Source organism: Heptranchias perlo, chromosome 11 (genome assembly GCF_035084215.1).
Source record: "Heptranchias perlo isolate sHepPer1 chromosome 11, sHepPer1.hap1, whole genome shotgun sequence".
Lineage (NCBI taxonomy): Eukaryota > Metazoa > Chordata > Chondrichthyes > Hexanchiformes > Hexanchidae > Heptranchias > Heptranchias perlo.
The window spans coordinates 58114596-58132972 of record NC_090335.1 but is presented as its reverse complement, the minus strand read 5'-3'; the positions used below and the strand labels follow the sequence as shown (position 1 = coordinate 58132972).

Genomic DNA, 18377 nt, shown 5'->3' with positions numbered 1-18377 from the left:
TGTTTACAATTTTAAAAGGCCGGTGGGAAGAGTGCACGGGTGGGCGGTGATTTGCGGGCGCCAAACCTGGAAGGGAAGTAGGCGGGTTGGGATACCCTAATGAGGCCAATTAAAGCCTCTTCAGGGTTTGACGCCTGGCAGCTAGCCGCCAACAGGAGCTGCACATCCAAGGGGGGGGGCGGAGAGAGAGAGAGAGAGAGACCCCATTGGCCATTGGGAGATTGGGGTGGGGTGGTGGGGAGGCAAAGATCTGGGGGGGGGGGGTGCAAGTGACATCGGACATCGGCGGGGGGGGGGGGTGGTGGTGGTGCAACAGGTGACATCTATGGAAGGTATGTTTATTTAATTTTTTACAATGTGAAATGTCATTTTATTTAATTTATTTAGTCTATTTTTCACCGATCCTGCCCTTCACGCCTGGTCACCAGGCGTGAATTGGAAGCAATGGGAAAGCCGCCCAGGTAAGTTCAAAATCGTTTTAACTGCCCAAAAGGCAAGAAATAAACTACCTTAAGTACCTCGGTACATTTGCTGCTTTAAATATTGTCTTAACTTCCGGGTTCGGGAACAGCGCACACACCCAGATGACTCTGGGTCAAACGTGGAAATCGGCAGGTTGGAGCCAGGATTCATTCTTGCTCCAGATTTCTCCAATTTTCTTTGACCCACCACCCCCAATGATCCAGACTTGGCTTTTAAAATTGAGCCCATTGAGTGGAAAGGAAGAACGGACACAGGTTAGGGTTGGGACAGCAAGGCTTCAGCTCCAACTCCACCCATTAGTGATTTGCAGACGCAGAAATCCACTGTTTCACAGGATATTAGATGTGCTCTCCCAAGTAGTAGACAATTTCATTTGAAAGTACCACTCGTCCTCATTGTTTGGAGAGCTGGAGTTGATTAGCCTTAATCAGTGCTCGCAGAAATAATAATGTCAAATATTATGCCAAAGTATAAAACAAAGGAAAAATAATAAGGAGCTATGCACAAAGATCAATATTGTTTCCACACACTAGCTAGAAGTTCAATAGGGAGTAAATAAAATCACTGAACTAAATCTGTGTAATATAGATATGAGCAAAGTTGCAAGCTGTAATTTTGCCACCAAGCAATTACCTCAGCAAATAACCTCAGTTTGACTGGAGAAACTCCTCCCATGTATTTTCAGTAAACAATTCTGTTTTTTTAACAAAGCAAGAGCAAAAACATATCTGCTAAAGTTGGCATTGTGTGGGTGTGGGGGAGGGAAAAGAAGGAATGGGAGTGGTTCAACTAATGATCGTTTGCACAGGAGGCAGACAGCAACTGTAAGGGAGGTGCACAGTATTTATGCATCTGCTGTAACTGCCCGAGACACTAGACAAATGAATACTTGTTCATCTGACTAACTTTGTCCTGTTCTCAAATATCAGATTTCCTGCAACGATGGATATATAAATTACTCAGTTTACACCACACAAGTATGGGAGTTGACACCAAGACATGCATGAGGCCCTAGAAGTAGCACAAAGATAAACATCAAGACTGATTCCTGGCCTCAGAGTGAACAGAGCTATGAGTTAGGGCTGTTCATTCTCAAGGAGACAGCTCAGAGGGGACATTAAAAAGGCATTCAAGGTGCTTTGTCAAGCTAGGAAACGTAACTCAGAACACTATTTTCAGATATGCCAAAACATAAGGACAAGAGTACACAGGTTCAAGGCTATGAAGTCCAAGTTTAGGACTGACATCAGAAAATATTTAATTACAGAGGGTGTTCGACAGCTACAATGGGTGACAGGAAGTATGGTTGAGACCAGAACATTGGATTAATTTAACAAATTGTTGGGTAATGTAATAGAAAGACAGTAAGGTTAACATTCTGGAAAAATGAGATCAAATGGGCTAAACAGCCTTCTTCATCCAAACCAGTCTTGTGATGAGTCATATGACAGAGATATAGAATTAAATTGTTAACTGTGTACCGTTACCGTAGCCGGGTCAGACACTGGTTCCAAAGAACTAGTGTAAGTAAATGAGTTATTTTACTCAACTAGTATAAAATGACTTGTTAAATCACAGGAAAGAAACAAATATAAAACAAAAGTTATGTTTCAGAAAATATGCTGGAAGGATGAGACCCAGATCATGAAACCTCTAAACAATTTCCCAGATCTTTTATTAATTAATCCTTAAAATACACTATTTAGCAACTTCTAACAAGTCTATGGCACAACCAGGTTACAAACTCTGATGATAGACCGAAAGCATCTCAGCCTCCCAGCAATCTCCTTCAATGTTCTCTGGTGAGCTATTTTTTTGCGTGGTCATCTTTAATTGGCAGAAAAGCAGTGTGGGATAAATATAACTCTGAGGACATGGGCTCAATAACTCATTTATCTCTGCAGCGTGGGTAGGTTATTCAGAAACTGTAAAACAGAACAGTTCCTATTTCCAATGAAATCTATTTCCCCAGTGTACAATATAATCAGGTCAAACTATTCCTGATGTGGTCTGAACTGGTATGGAGGAAACCAGTTTCTCTTGCAGGTTTCACTCTCGTTTGGCATGAAATGGCTGCAGTCTAACTTCCTGAATGCAATTTTGCTCTTCCTTGTGTTCAGGATCTTTTAGCTACAGTTAAAATGCTGGTTTTTTTCCTCCTTTACATCTAAAGTAACAAAACATACTTTATGGCAAGTATGCCGTAGGAATGTTAAACAGTAAATGAAGCACATGATGATGTGTTGCTGTAATGATCCACACGTGCAAGGTATGATTTTAAATTAATCCAACTTTTAAAGTGAATTTGTTGCTACATGGACATTGAAACTGCTGCAAATCCAGAAATGTCAACATCTGGAAAACGGGTGAAGTGAAATTTACATTCAGCAAGAGTGACATCGATTATAAAGCTGCTTCAACATACAGATACAAGTTCATTTTTCAGAATAATGTACATCAAACTAGGTCTAACCGTCTCCTTACAAATGACACTTGAATCTGTGGATTGTGCAAATATTGTCAGATGGAAGGAGGTAACTTGAATCACATCCAGATACAATACAACTGTGGCATTAATGGTGAGTTTCCCATAATATATTACATAGAAATACATTGAAATTACAACACAGAAATACACCACTCGGCCATGACGATGTTTATCCTCCACACAAGCATTGCTCTGTATTATGCATCCTCTACATAAACTTGAGCTACTTTATCCTAAACGAATAGTCCCCCACCATATACACTGGCACTTTTAAAAGGAGTAGTATACTTTATTCCCTTCTATTTTTCTGCCAATTTTCTCACCTCCATCCTCCTGCTCTCCTCTCCCAAGGGATTGACGCTGCTGGGATATGGTTCCCAAGCATTGGCTACCCTCTGGTACTTATTCCTTGTGTTGAGCCCAGATGGTGAGTGTTGGCAGACTTTTCAACCATGAGGAGCATCACTACCAAGCACAATCCTGTCCTCGCCCAATATCCATGCATGTGTAAGCACAACTCCTGCACTGGCCATTAACTAGGGATCAGGAATGGGAACCCTGGCTAATTTTCATCTATTATAATCAGGGCCAGTAAGGCCAAATGTAGCAACTCTATCCCATCTGAGATCAGCTAACTCAACAAAGATGAGGTATTGAGCTGGGGACTCATTGCTGTAACAAGTTGAACCATTGGGGGAGCCCCAAGCAGCATATTTTAACTCTACAGTGCTCTTAGTGGTAGAATTACTCCTGTTACAATTCTAATTCCTCTGCTTGGAAAATGTTGTGCTCAAAAGGGATGTTAATGCTGAAAACTGAATTAATTTATAATCCTGATTTACAACATCAGCATCAAACACTCTCAGGTCAGCCTGCATCAGGTGGCATATTTATTCCATTTCTGGTCCTTATCTTAAAGACATCTGATTGAAATAATTGAACTGTGTTTTCATCCTATAAAAATCTGCCTACCTATAATTCTCCACCCAGTATCTGTCCACTGACATTTAAAATCCGAAAGCAATATTCAGAGGTAACTTCACAAGAACCAGAATCTGGTTCGATACCAGGGATTTCTGTACAATCAACAGTGTGTTGAAAAGGTTAAATCCTACAGATCTTTGAAGAAAACATTTTAAGGTTCAATACCATCTCAATCAGCAATCAGAAAAAGCAGCTCTTGTATTTTGCCCTTATCTGTTCAAAAAACATAAACCAGAAAAAATAACTAAACATCACAAACAATGCATATGCTTTCTTATAGCGTCAACTGTATGGATCAATTATTTTTCATCCCTTCTCAAATACCACTCACTGTTATTGAAGATTTTGAGCAGACAACAGTCCTGGAGAGAGCAAACTACTTCAGTCAAACATGACTAGGAGCCCAACCACACAATCAACAGTGTTAAATTGGAGACATGTTCCAGGTCATAGGAGTAAAACTCTTTATGACATTCACAAAGCACTCATCCACTTGAGAGACATGTAAACAAGGTTACTTGTTAATCAAGTTACTTTTGACTTTGCTACTTGCCAATTCATTATAGATGACTCCTCAATGTGATTGTGATTGAATTCTGACCAACTACTGAAACTGCGATCAGCATGTGACCGTGTTCAACATGGCACAGCAGATTGGGCATGACAAGCACTTTTAAAGATAACTACAGCTTTAAAACAGAGTGCCTTGTGATTTGCAGTTCTTTAGTAGCCAATTAGCCTTCAGCTTTACCAGATAAAAAGAAATTAAAGTGATCTGACGGTCTGTTGTCTTTCTGCTGTAATATAGTATTGTCTTACATCTTGCATAAATTTGGCTCAAAAGTTTTGGTGCAAAAGCATCAAATTTTATTCTACTCTAATTTGAATGCTTTACCTTCAATGAAATCCATTCAAATAAATAGCTTATAGATCTAGTTGAGGTGCTTCGGTTCTAGAATCACATTTGAACCAGCATAGCACCCAAAATATGATACATTATATGACTACATCATCCACCTTACTGGGTTTGACCTTCCAGCCAGTAAGTAAATTTAAGGACCTTCTGTACTGGTCTTTTAAGTTGGATTCTGGGAGCCAGTTCCTGGTATTTTACCCAGGTCTACAAGTCTGCTGCCAGCCAATGATTTAACTGCATAAATGCCAGGTGCAGATGTTCCTGGAATCGAACTTTTAAAAAATCAGTATAAAAGTGGCTACAATGTGAGCACAGCCTAGATAAACATGTGCCCTCATTGGGGTATGAAGTTTCCCCCACAACTCAAAGTGTTACTTGTACAGCCACATACGCACATGTGCAGTGGTGCATAGAATTTCAGAGAAAACTATAACACCTAGTGTGTTTGTGGAGAGGGGAATAAGGGCAGTGTAAGAGAAGCAGCATATTTACCTCACATCAGCCAGGTAAGTATAACAGCTGCATAAGCGATTCAATCCCTCTCAGTTTGCACAGAGGATTGGGTTCAATTTGAAATTACTGATCTGAAGAAAAGCCAGTCAGTCTCGGCAGTATTTACAAGCCACCTTGTTCCCAAAGCAGTTCATGGATGTGATGTTTTCACTTTACAGTGTGACTCATGTTGTACACCAAAACAAAACCAATACAGCCAGAATTCTAATCAGGCTACCTATATAAGTCTCAACCAGATCAGTCTGATTCAAGGATAGTTTAGAAACAAGAAATCATGAGATGAGCTCTTTTACTACACAAGAGAGAACATAAATAAATGCAGTTAGCAAAATGCATCTTAATTTGCAGCTGTCATGTAAACAGAGTACTGGAGGCTGACTGGGGTGGGAATATGCGTCACAAAGCATCCCTCAGAACACAAGTTTCCATAGGCAACATCAGACTAGAGACCGCTTTGAAATGTGTGAAATTAGAGAGTTACATGTGTAAAATCGCACAATAGGTGCTCAGTGTTTATTACTCGTGGCTGGTAAATTCATCCTTTGTGCATTGAAATACCTTTCCAGCTTCCAAAATTACCTTTTTTTGTCACACATCATCTGTAAAAATTATTTTCAGGGGATCTGCTAACATGGTGTTACAGAATGGGGTTGAAGATATCCTGCTCAAAGCAATTTCTGATCTTTTTTCCTCAACAGATGATATTGTCTGCCCAGCAATGAGGAAGGAAAATTAGAGGAAAGAGTCACACCTAGGCAGTTCCTAGTGCCTCCTGTCAGTTGGCTACAGGAAAAATTGGCAGTGTTTTTTTTTATTCGTTCACGGGATGTGGGCGTTGCTGGCGAGGCTAGCATTTATTGCCCATCTCTAATTGCCCTCGAGTGTCCTTTGAAGCAAGTCACACACTTGGCCCCTCGGCTGGACAGCAATCAGGCCATACAGACAAAGAAGTGGGTTAAATTATAAAGGGAAAAGGTGGGGGGGTGGGGGGAACCGTGCACCTTCATAAATAAAGTAAATTATTTCCTTCAAATTTCCAATGTTGAATAACAAAGTTGTATTTAGTAACTATATATAGCATACTTCAATAAACTGCATTGATTAAAAAAAATCGAGTTATAGTTATAATTTTTGGCAGAGAAATACTATTAGAGGGACTTAAATAGTCTTGATGGAAGCTGGGTGTTAATTAATTGCCAGAGAGATACCATTCTGGTACAAGCAATACATTAATTAGACCCAATTCAGCTTTATACACAGTACTGATGTGCATCAAAGGATAGCCTTTACCAGAATATGAACTGAAGGTTGTGCACTTATAGGCTGCCATTGCACACTTGCAGAAACACAATTAACACTCTGTCTTGCTACCACGGTGAATCAATTTGCAAGATGGTTTCATAACCATAGTTCCCATCAACCTGCTGTATCATTCCCAATCACTTGGGTTAAGTATTTGTGCACAAAAGTATTGCTGTAAACCTTCCTTGATAAGCAGTTTTCTGGCGTGTTGTGAAGCATTGCCTTTGTTGAAGGAATTGTGTCTTGTGCGAAGAACTGGCTTAATAACTTTAGTCACATTTCTGGCTTGTGAAAAGTTAGCATGAAAATCTCTCCAGCAACGTCTCCAGTTCCAATGTGTGACTTTCTGCGATCCTAAGGAAAGATGTAGGAATGATATATATATGTATGTCCAAGGCAGATGGTGTATGATCTGGAGGGGATTTGGCAGTGATGATGCACCAATGATAGTATTGCTGCTGTCCTTCTTGTTGATAGCGGTAGTGGAACTGGTAGATATTGTTGAAGTGTGTGAGTTGCTGCAATGCATTCTGTAGATAATACATGCTGCAGCCGTAGCGTACTGGGGGTGGAGGGGATGGATATAGAGACCAGTAGCAGAGGCGCTGATCAAGCAAACTGCACTGTCCTGGATTGTATCGAGCTTCTGGAATGTTCTTCCATCCAGCACATTTCTGACTTCAGTCTTGTAGATGGTTGAGATGCTTTGGGAAGTCAGAAGGTGAGCTACTTGTTGCAGAATAGTCAGTCTTTCCCCTGCCCTGTTAGCCATGTTGCTGATATAGCTAATCCATGATGTGGAGATGCCGGTGATGGACTGGGGTTAACAATTGTAAACAATTTTACAACACCAAGTTATAGTCCAACGATTTTATTTTTAATCCCACAAGCTTTCGGGGGCTTTCCCCTTCCACACCGCCTGAGGAAGGGGAAAGCCCCCGAAAGCTTGTGGGATTAAAAATAAAATCGTTGGACTATAACTTGGTGTTGTAAAATTGTTTACAATAGCTAATCCAGTTAAGCTTCTGGACAAAGGTGGTCCCCAGGATGTTGAAGATGGGGGAAGTCAGTGATGGGGTGCCATTCAAGGCCAGGTCAGGTACTTAGGCCTTTTTTTGTTGGATTGTTAATACCTGGCACTTTATGTGGCATGAATGTCACCTGCTACTTATCAGCCCAGGCCTAGATGTTATGCTGTGTGGGGTAGCATGGGCTGCTGTATTATCAGAGGAGTTGTGAATGAAGCTGAATACTGTGGAATTATCAGCAAACAGCTCCACTTCTGACCTCATGATGGAGGGAATGTCATTAATGCAGCAACACGCCTGCACTTCTAGCAGGAGTCAATGGATAGAGATCTGTGCCAAATGCCAAAAGGTCATTACATTCCTCATCAAAATGTATTGTCATGCTTACATTCTCAGTGAGATCAACTGTTATGGATACCTCGACAGGGCCATTATTCTGTTCATGAGCTTGCTCTATTGCATTCCAGAAAACTTGTGTTTTGTCAACAAAGTTATTGCAAAAAAATTCTGGTGACATTTCCAAGTGTTTATTGTCATTTTTCTAAAATGCAAACAAAATCTTCCACACAAGAACGAACTTGCATTTATAAAACTTTATCACATCGCTGAGAAGCATCCCAATTAATTATTTTGAAAAGCAGTCACGGCTAGATAGGTAAACACCGTCATTTTAGGATACAGAAAGATCCCAGAAACAGCAATGAGATAATCACTAGTTAATCTACTTTATTGGTGGTGGTGAAGAAAATTATGTTGGGTCAGAATACTATACTCTTTCCCTGAATTTTACTGTGCACAAATTGCCCGTCACGTTTGCATACAAAACAACAATGAGTACACTTCAAAAGTGCATCGGCTGTAAAGGCTTTGAGACGTCCCGAGGATGTGAAAGGCACTATATCAATTTCTTTCTTCCTTTAATTTGAGAATAATTGCTTTTAGTTATATTCAGAGGTCATTTAGGAGAGTATTTTGTGTTGTGGGAGTTTCTGTAACACTAGCAGGTTTTGTGTCTTTTTTAATACTTAATTTAATTTTAAAAAATATCACCAAGAATGTATATGTGACAACGTATGATGGATGCATATATGGATTTCCTGTGGCACTGCTCAGGGGGGTGAATCAGATTATAATCTGGTTTATAATAGGGGTGTTATGCCACGTAATGCACAATTATTCTGCTCCTAATTGGAATTGTGTTTAAAATGGCCTGTGCCTTTAAGGCCAAAAAGTCTGATTGCTATAAACTCCCTCAGTCTAGACTTCTTCCTGCAATCCACAGGGTTTTAAAATCTAAACTTTCCACTAATCACTGCTTCTAGATTTATCCTTCACCTAGGTTTCTCAAAATAAAAACTGCATCTGATTTGTAAGGCATAATTCACAAACCAGTGAAAAGCAATTTCAATCATATCGAAAACACTGTATAGGTAGGACCTTCCCATTCAGTTAACCCACAGGGCACTGATTAATTAATGGCATAACTGCAATTATTTATTTAATGTACTTAGTACTGAGACTCAGATTTTTGCTGGTAAAGTTTGCAGGGAGTCCTTTTGGTGTCCTAGCCAACATTCCTCCTTCAACTAACATCACCAATAGCAGATTTATTGGTCATTTATCTCATATGCCTCCTGAATGACCTTGCTATGCACCAATTGGTTGCTGCACTTTCCTAAGTAATAACAATGACTATGCTTCAAACAATAATTCATTGCATGTATGAAGGGGAAGAATCAATCATGATTCCAGCTCCTGATTGCTGTGCAATGACTCTTGTTGCTTGATACCTGTGTTTGGATGTTGGATGGGAGCAGGAGTAATATTAACTATGAAAACCTCCACAGTCAAATAGCCTGAGGATGTGATAAGTCATTATACAAATACAAGTTCTGTCTCTGTAGCCATTACTGGCAGACACAACTTTAAGAATTAAATGTTGTAACTCCCCTGCTGTCCTAGTAGGTACAGGTACGACTTGCTATAGTACTTGGCTATGCAAATCAAAAATGGCATCAATTAGGGTGCTACAATTGGAGTCAGCATGTAGGAAGGGGATGAACTATGGTTCCAGCTCCTAATTGCTGTACAATGACTCTTATTGCTAGATACCTGTGTTTGGATGTTGAATGGGAGCAGGATTGATCTTAACTATGATGCCCTCCACGGTCAAATAGCTTGCAGACATGCTCTAGATTAGCTCAGTGGTAGTATTCTCACCTCTTGAGTCAGGAAATTGTGCATTCAAGACCCACTACAGGCTGCCATTTCAGTGTAGTACTGAGGGGCAGCTGCATTATCTGTGGGGTGCCATCTCTTGGATGACGCCCTGTTTATTCAGGTGGAAATAAAAGAGCCCTGGCACTATTCAAAGACAAGCAAGAGAGTTCTTTCAATGTTCTGGCCAACATTTTCCCCTCAAACAACACCACCAACACCAATTAACTAGTCATTTATTTGAGTGCTGTTTGTATTACAGTTGGCTACCATATTTGCCTACATTACAGTGAATACACTTCAAAAGTAATTAATTGACTGAAGTGTTTTGGGGCATTGTGAGGATGTGAAAGGTGCTATATAAATACTTGTTGTTCTGCTTCTTCAACATACGATTAATGATCACTTGTGCAAAAGCCTGAAAGGCTGTCACGGTCCATGAAACCAACCCCCAGTGAGAATCAGTTCCTTTAACAAAGGAGGGGCAAAAAGGTGAGAAAACTAGAAATAAAAGAAATAAAATATTTGATGACTTGGTTTAAGAACTAACCAGTGGAGGAGGAAGAGGCTTGCTGAGAGCCTAGAGACTCAAAGGACTTTCTCCACATCTTTAGTGATGAACAAGATATGAAGCGTTACCTTTAAGACCAGTGTTCTTTTTAAAAATGTTTTTCTTTGTTGCTGTGCCTGTGAAGAACAGCACAGCAACAGGATTAATCAGTGGTGGTAACGATATGATTATTCACAGGTGCTATTTAGAATTCCAGTGAGAATGAATCAGGTTGTGCCAAACAAATCACATCAGTCAACCAGAACAAAAACCTCCAAGCATAATACAGGATGCAATTTATTAAGGACTAACATATAAGCTATCTTAGGGCAGGGGTCAGTGCCCACTATCCCGCACATATTGAGTTCCCATTCTCAACTTGGTCTTTAGGTCAGGCAGTAAATGGCAGTATGGCACTTCTTTTGCAGGGGAGGAAAGAATACAAGAAAGGCAGAATTGGCTCATCCATTGATCTTATGGATAAAGTTTGGCACAATGCCATACGTACCAGAAGGTCCATGGTTTCATATCCAGATTTTACCGAATTAGCTTGCCTCAGCTAGGACAACAGTTGAGGAACAAACTGCCTCAAACGCACGACTTTAAAAGGAGTTTAAAAAAAACACTATCCAGAGTTCCTGCTCCTGTCTGTTATAAGAACATAAGAACATAAGAAATTGGAGCAGGAGTAGGCCAATCGGCCCCTCGAGCCTGCTCCACCATTCAATAAGATCATGGCTGATCTGATCCCAACCACAAATCTAAAGAACACAAGAAGTCGGAGCAGGACCCGGCCACATAGCCCCTGGGCCCTCTCCGCCACCCACAGGGCATTGACCGATCCGAACTCAGCTTCATGTCCAATTTCCTGCCCGCTCCCCATAACCCCTAATTCCCTTTACTTCTAGGAAACTGTCTATTTCGGTTTTAAATTTATCTAATGATGTAGCTTCCACAGCTTCCTGGGGCAGCAAATTCCACAGACCTACCACCCTCTGAGTGAAGAAGTTTCTCCTCATCTCAGTTTTGAAAGAGCAGCCCCTTATTCTAAGATTATGCCCCCTAGTTCTAGTTTCACCCATCTTTGGGAACATCCTTACTGCATCCACCCGATCAAGACCCTTCACAATCTTATATGTTTCAATAAGATCGCCTCTCATTCTTCTGAACTCCAATGAGTAGAGTCCCAATCTACTCAACCTCTCCTCATATGTCCACCCCCTCATCCCCGGGATTAACCGAGTGAACCTTCTTTGTACTGCCTCGAGAGCAAGTATGTCTTTTCTTAAGTATGGAGACCAAAACTGTATGCAGTATTCCAGGTGCGGTCTCACCAATACCTTATATAACTGCAGCAATACCTCCTTGTTTTTATATTCTATCCCCCTAGCAATAAAAGCCAACATTCCGTTGGCTTTCTTGATCACCTGCTGCACCTGCATACCAACTTTTTGATTTTCTTGCACTAGGACCCCCAGATCCCTTTGTACTGCAGTACTTTCCAGTCTCTCGCCATTAAGAAAATAACTTGCTCTCTGATTTTTCCTGCCAAAGTGCATAACCTCACATTTTCCAATATTATATTGCATCTTCCAAATCTCCGCCCACTCACCCAGCCTGTCTATATCCCCTTGCAGGTTTTTTATGTCCTCCTCACTCTCTACTTTCCCTCCCATCTTTGTATCATCTGCAAATTTTGATATGTTGTACTCGGTCCCCTCCTCCAAATCGTTAATATAGATTGTAAAGAGTTGGGGACCCAGCACCGACCCCTGTGGAACACCACTGGTTACTGGTTGCCAGTCCGAAAATGAACCATTTATCCCAACTCTCTGCTTCCTGTTTGATAACCAATCCTCCACCCATGCCAGAATATTACCCCCAATCCCGTGATTTTTTATCTTAAGTAATAATCTTTTATGTGGCACCTTGTCGAATGCCTTCTGGAAGTCTAAATACACTACGTCCACTGGTTCCCCTTTATCCATCCTATACGTTATATCCTCGAAGAACTCAAGCAAATTTGTCAGACATGACTTCCCCTTCATAAAGCCATGCTGACTTTATCCTATTAAATTATGCTTATCTAAATGTTCCGTTACTGTCTCCTTAATAATAGACTCCAAAATTTTACCCACCACAGATGTTAAGCTAACTGGCCTATAATTTCCAGCCTTCTGCCTACTACCCTTTTTAAATAACGGTGTTACATTAGCAGTTTTCCAATCTGCCGGGACCTCTCCTGAGTCCAGGGAATTTTGGAAAACTATCACCAAAGCATCCACAATCCCTACTGCCACTTCCCTCAAGACCCTAGGATGGAAGCCATCAGGTCCAGGGGATTTATCCGCCTTGAGTCCCATTATTTTACTGAGTACCATCTCTTGAGTGATTTTAATCGTATTTAGCTCCTCCCCCCCGAGAGTCCCCTGTTTGTCCAGTGTTGGGATATTCTTAGTGTCCTCTACTGTAAAGACTGAAACAAAATATTTGTTCAGCATTTTTGCCATCTCCATGTTTCCCACCATTAATTTCCCGGTCTCATCCTCTAAGGGACCTATGTTTGCCTTAGCCACCCTTTTTCTTTTTATATAACTATAGAAACTCTTGCTATCTGTTTTTATATTTTTTGCTAATTTCTTTTCATAATCTAACTTCCCTTTCTTAATCAATCCTTTAGTTACTTTTTGCTGTCTTTTGAAGAATTCCCAATCTTCTATCCTCCCACTAAGTTTGGCTACCTTATATGTCCTTGTTTTTAGTCGGATACTATCCTTGATTTCTTTACTTAGCCACGGGTGGCTGTCATTTCTTTTACACCCTTTTTTCCTCAGTGGAATATATTTATTTTGAAAGTTGTAAAATAACTCCCTAAATGAACACCACTGCTCATGTACCGTCTTACCCTTTAATCTATTTTCCCAGTCCACTTTAATCAATTCCGCTCTCATACCATCATAGTCTCCTTTATTCAAGCTCAGTACGCTTGTTTGAGAATCAACCTTCTCACCCTCTAATTGGATATGGAATTCAACCATGTTGTGGTCGCTCGTTCCAAGGGGATCCTTAACTAGGACATTATTAATTAATCCTGACTCATTACACAGGACCAGGTCCAAGGTTGCCTGCCCCCTTGTAGGATCAGTTACATACTGCTCAAGAAATCCATCCCTGATGCACTCAATGAACTCGTCCTCAAGGCTGCTCTGCCCAGTTATGCAGTCACCCCTATTGGAAACTGTGTGTGGACATTGGGTAAGGACAGGATCAAGCTTGGATTTTGATCTAATTCCCTCCTGGGCGAAAAGCCTAATGATACTCATTGTCAAACCTCATATAGAGTCTAAGTAAAGGAAGATACAGTTGAGATACTGGATGCGCTAAAAATTGATAAAGAAGAAATACTAGAAAGGGTAGCTATACTTAAAATAGATAACTCACCTGGTCCAAATGGGATGCAACCTAGGTTGCTGAGGGAAGGAAGGGTGGAAATTGCGGAGGTACTGACCATAATCTTCCAAGCATCCTTAGATACTGGGGTGGTACTGGAGAATTGCAAATGTTACACCCTTGTTCAAAAAAAGTAAATTCACCAATCCCGCACTCTCTGGTAGTAGCTGTGCTTGAAGGGAGTGATGCTCAGTATATCAGCACTATAGTGTCTTAGCCCCTTCTCTGACCCATGCTCCCTGCTGGCAGTATTGGATTGGTGAATTTACTCTCATATGACAACTTGAAACATGTATGATCTTTGCTCAAGGATCAAACTTGGGACTTTCTGTATGGCTCAATACTACAGCAGGCAGAGTATTTGCCTACTGATCCATCAAGCCAACCAAGCAAATCAGTCAACCTGTGACACTCAAGTCACAAACTGTGGCAGATGGATTTCAACGCAGGTATTCTCATATGGAGCCAAAGCGGGTTGTGATGCTGATCAGCCATGATCTCATTTAGTGGCAGGGCAGGTTCGAGGGGCTGAGTGGCCTGTTCCTGTGTTCAAGTCCCATAGTTGAGATGACAGTGTACAGGAGCACCCTGTTTTTGTCTACTATATTATTTTTCCTGCCAATTTTCTTCTCTTTCTCCTCTTCTAAAAGGTGGTGATTCCTTGCTGGTGTATGGTTCCTCAAGTGCCAGATGCCAGCCAGTACCTTGCTCTAGTAGCCATTATTTCATGTGTGAGCCTTGACAATGAGTGTCAGCATAGTATTCAACTGTGGGAGCATCACAGGTGAGTTTGATCATGTCCTCAGCCAATGTCCACACACTACCAACAGGAGCAGGAACTCAAGCCAATTTTCCCCTCCCTAACCCAAGGCGACTTAAGTCAATTGTAACTCCCACCAGTGTCCCAACTGAGAACAGATCGGCGATGAAACCTAGAACCTTCCTAGTTTGCATGGCTCACAATTAACAATATAAATCTGCCATGCCAACCATGGTACGATAGATGCATTTCTTTTAAATGGAAAACTATTTGGAATTTGCTTTGAACTAAGAAACTTCATTCAGATGTGTTTTACACAGGGTTAAGAGAGTAGTCAGTTATAAATATATTTTAACAATAAAATATGCATTTAATCAATCTTCACACAAACACAAAAATCCATTTTGAAACTAATAAAACATGCTTATATAACATTAGATTTCTTACTCAGAAATGCTTAAAATACTTGGCTTCTGTGGGAATGAGTGTCACCATGTAGCAGAATGTACCACTGGTTGATTTGGATGTTGTGTCAGTTAACAATACAGAATTAAATGACACTTGATTCTATATAAGTAATCCAACTAATTTAAAACTGAACAAATCATGATAAGTCATGCTTATTACACACTCTTTAATCTGCTAAACAGTGTACAGTTATACCACAATCCATATGTCAGTTCTGCAGATGATGTAATGCTGGATAGGTAAGCAATTCCACCCACACTATTCAAAATTTGCTGGTACCTCTAGGATGCACATTGTTTGATGTGGCTTTGTGACAGCCTTACCAATCGGGTTCGTCCAAGTGAACATTCATCTATCATTTCGCAGAGGTAGCACATCAGTTTTAATGCAAAACTTTCACTAAAAAAAATATGAAGTCTCGTTCTCACAGTGGGCAAACTTCACCAAACTCTCAGCCCTAATGCTAAACAGGGGTAAGTTTGTTAGGTAGTTGGGAAGGGGAGGGGGTGAGGAGCAACAAATGCCATCAGTCCAACCCTGCATAATGCATAAGCTAAATATTGCTGATGCTGGAAATCTGAAATAAAAACAGAAAATGCTGGAGAAGCTCAGCAAATCAGGCAGCATCTGTGGAGAAAGAAACAGAGTTAACGTTTCAGGTCAAAGATCTCTCGTTAGAACTGGGTGATGTTAAAGAATTAAAGTTTTTAAGCAAGTACAGAGCCAGGGAAAGGGGGGAGGAAGGGAGGGTTGGAGAGGAAAGAACAAAAAAAGGGAAGGTCTGCAATAGGGTAGAGGGCAAAAGTGATTAAATGACAAAAGGGATGATGGGGCAAGGCAAGGAAGGTGGTAATGGGACCGATTAAGAAACAAAAGATTGGTCAGGAGTAGCTGTAAATAGCAACAGCGGAACCATTACAAGCACTTGATGTCTGAAAAAAAATGGGAGCAGTGGTTATGATCTGAAGTTAATGAAATCAATGTTGAGTTCAGAAGGTTGTAAAGTGTCTAAATGAAACATGAGGTGCTGTTCCTTGAGCTTACGTTGAGCTTCATCGGAACAGTGTAAGAGGCCGAAGACAGAGAGGTCAGAGTGGGAGTGGGACGGGGAATTAAAATGGCAAGCGGCTGGCAGGTCAGGGTCACACTTGAGGAGAGAGCGGAGGCCTTCAGCAAAGCAATCACCCAATCTGCGTTTGGTCTCCCCAACGTAGAGGAGACCGGTCGCTTGCCATTTCAATTCCCCGTCCCAATCCCACTCTGGCCTCCCTGTCCTCAGCCTCCTATACTGTTCTAATGAAACTCAACGTAAACTCAAGGAACAGCACCTCATCTTTTGTTTAGGCACTTTACAACCTTCCGGACTCAATATTGATTTCAATAGCTTCAGATCATATCCACCGCTCCCATTTTTTTTCGGACAGCACGTGCTGGTAATGGTTCTGCTGTTGCTATTTACAGCTACTCCTGACCAATCTTTTGTTTCTTAACCGGTCCCATTACCACTTTCCTTGCCTTGCATCATCATCCCTTTTGTCATTTGATCACTTTTGCCCTCTACCCTATCACAGACCTTCCCTTTTGTTCTTTCCTCCCCACCCCCTTCCCCTGGCTCTGTACTTGCTTAAAAACTTTAAGTCTTTAACATCTTCCAGTTCTGATGAACGGTCTTCAACCTGAAACGTTAACTCTTTTTCTCCACAGATACTGTCTGACTTGCTGAGCTTCTCCAGCATTTTCTGTTTTTATTCCTGCATACTTCATCTCGTTTTGCTAAGCATACTGCAACAGTGAATGTGGGCACAAGAAAGGTCACTGCTCAGATTCACCCGTCTTCCCAGCTGATGGTTGAATGTAACGATGGAATGAAAGAGATGCATGCAAACTAAACATCATAGGCGACATAGGAATTTTTTTATCCATTTGAAAAATGCCCTTTTCACTTTCCCAATCTAATCTGTGGTATCTAGACAAATAAACTAAGATTGAACGCCCTAGTGACAAGATGACAAACACTCAGAACATTTCATTCACATAATTCAGTAAAACATACTACGGCTAGACTGTTCTGGTTCAGCAACACTGCTGCAGTCCTTACAATAGCTAACTGTTTCCATATGTTAAGAGGGTGACCCAATGTACTTTTATTTAAAAACACTGCAGATTAATTATTATTTAGTCACATCTGCGCCCGCATTTAATCTGAGTCACCGATGCTTCATATTCAGGCGATGAGACAAATAATGGTGTCGTTTTATGGTGACTAAACCCCAATTATTTTCGCCAAGCACCGTCCTGATGCCCGAAAAAAAGTAAAAGAGATACAACGAAACAAAACAACTGGTTGATAGCTCTGTTGATAGTTTTGACCATTTTAAAATATTGATTGACTTGCCCCAAAGTGCTTTAAAGATGCTCCATGCAGTCTCCCCTCAACATGATCGTTCGAAGCGAAGGGGTTCTTTCTCCGGAAGTTATAAATGTCATACTTTCATCACTTCTTTCTGTTGTGAAGCAGCGAAGGTTTTAAAAGTCGTCGAACTCCGCTAAGCTCCAACTCATCAGCGCAGCGCTCCCCCCACAGGGAATAGTGCAGCCGCTCGTCCCGCCCACTCGGACGCCTATTGGTCATAACTCGGGACTGACGTATTATCTCCGTCCTCCGAATGGTCAGCTGGACTGTCAATCTTCGTCACGCTTTCAGGCGTCTCCCGCAGCGCCACCTCCCGGGCAGGGGGTGTAACTGCAGGAGGTTCGATGTGGCAGCACCAAACTTTCTCGTCGGTCCCCCCGCTGCGTCAGATTCACACAATGTGTACTGCTAACAACACAAAAATATTTCTGCAAGATGATTACGATTTTATTTAGTTCGTAAACACACTAGTTTTTCATTAATTGGTTTGATTCAACGGGAAATCCATACATTTTGATTCTACAGTCGACCTTGAATTTAATATATTTCTATCAAAAAAACTTCAAACATCTAGATTTTTTTTGTTATGCCAATAATAGGTTATAATTCTGCAGTGACGAATACATTCATTTCTCCAACAATACAGGCTTAAAGTAGTTCATTTTCCGAGAAAAAATGTATCCTGATTTCACCAGTAATATTATCACACTTGTGCTCGAAAAATGAAACATTTCCTAATTGTTTACACACAGTCTACTATATGTTGTTCAATATACTCAAGCAGCAGCATGAGGTTCCACTCTGA

The 18377-nt window shown here is 41.0% G+C and overlaps 1 protein-coding gene across 1 annotated transcript in view; it reads right to left on the bottom strand.

Moving 5' to 3' along the window:
- Positions 1-17842, bottom strand: part of LOC137327397 (transmembrane protein 45B-like) — a 75106-nt gene extending 57264 nt beyond the window's left edge. The window contains exon 1 of the mRNA XM_067993140.1: positions 17555-17842. The gene's annotated coding sequence lies outside the window, so the exon portion shown is untranslated. The remainder of the gene's footprint in view (positions 1-17554) is intronic.
- Between the last annotated feature and the right edge of the window lie 535 nt (positions 17843-18377).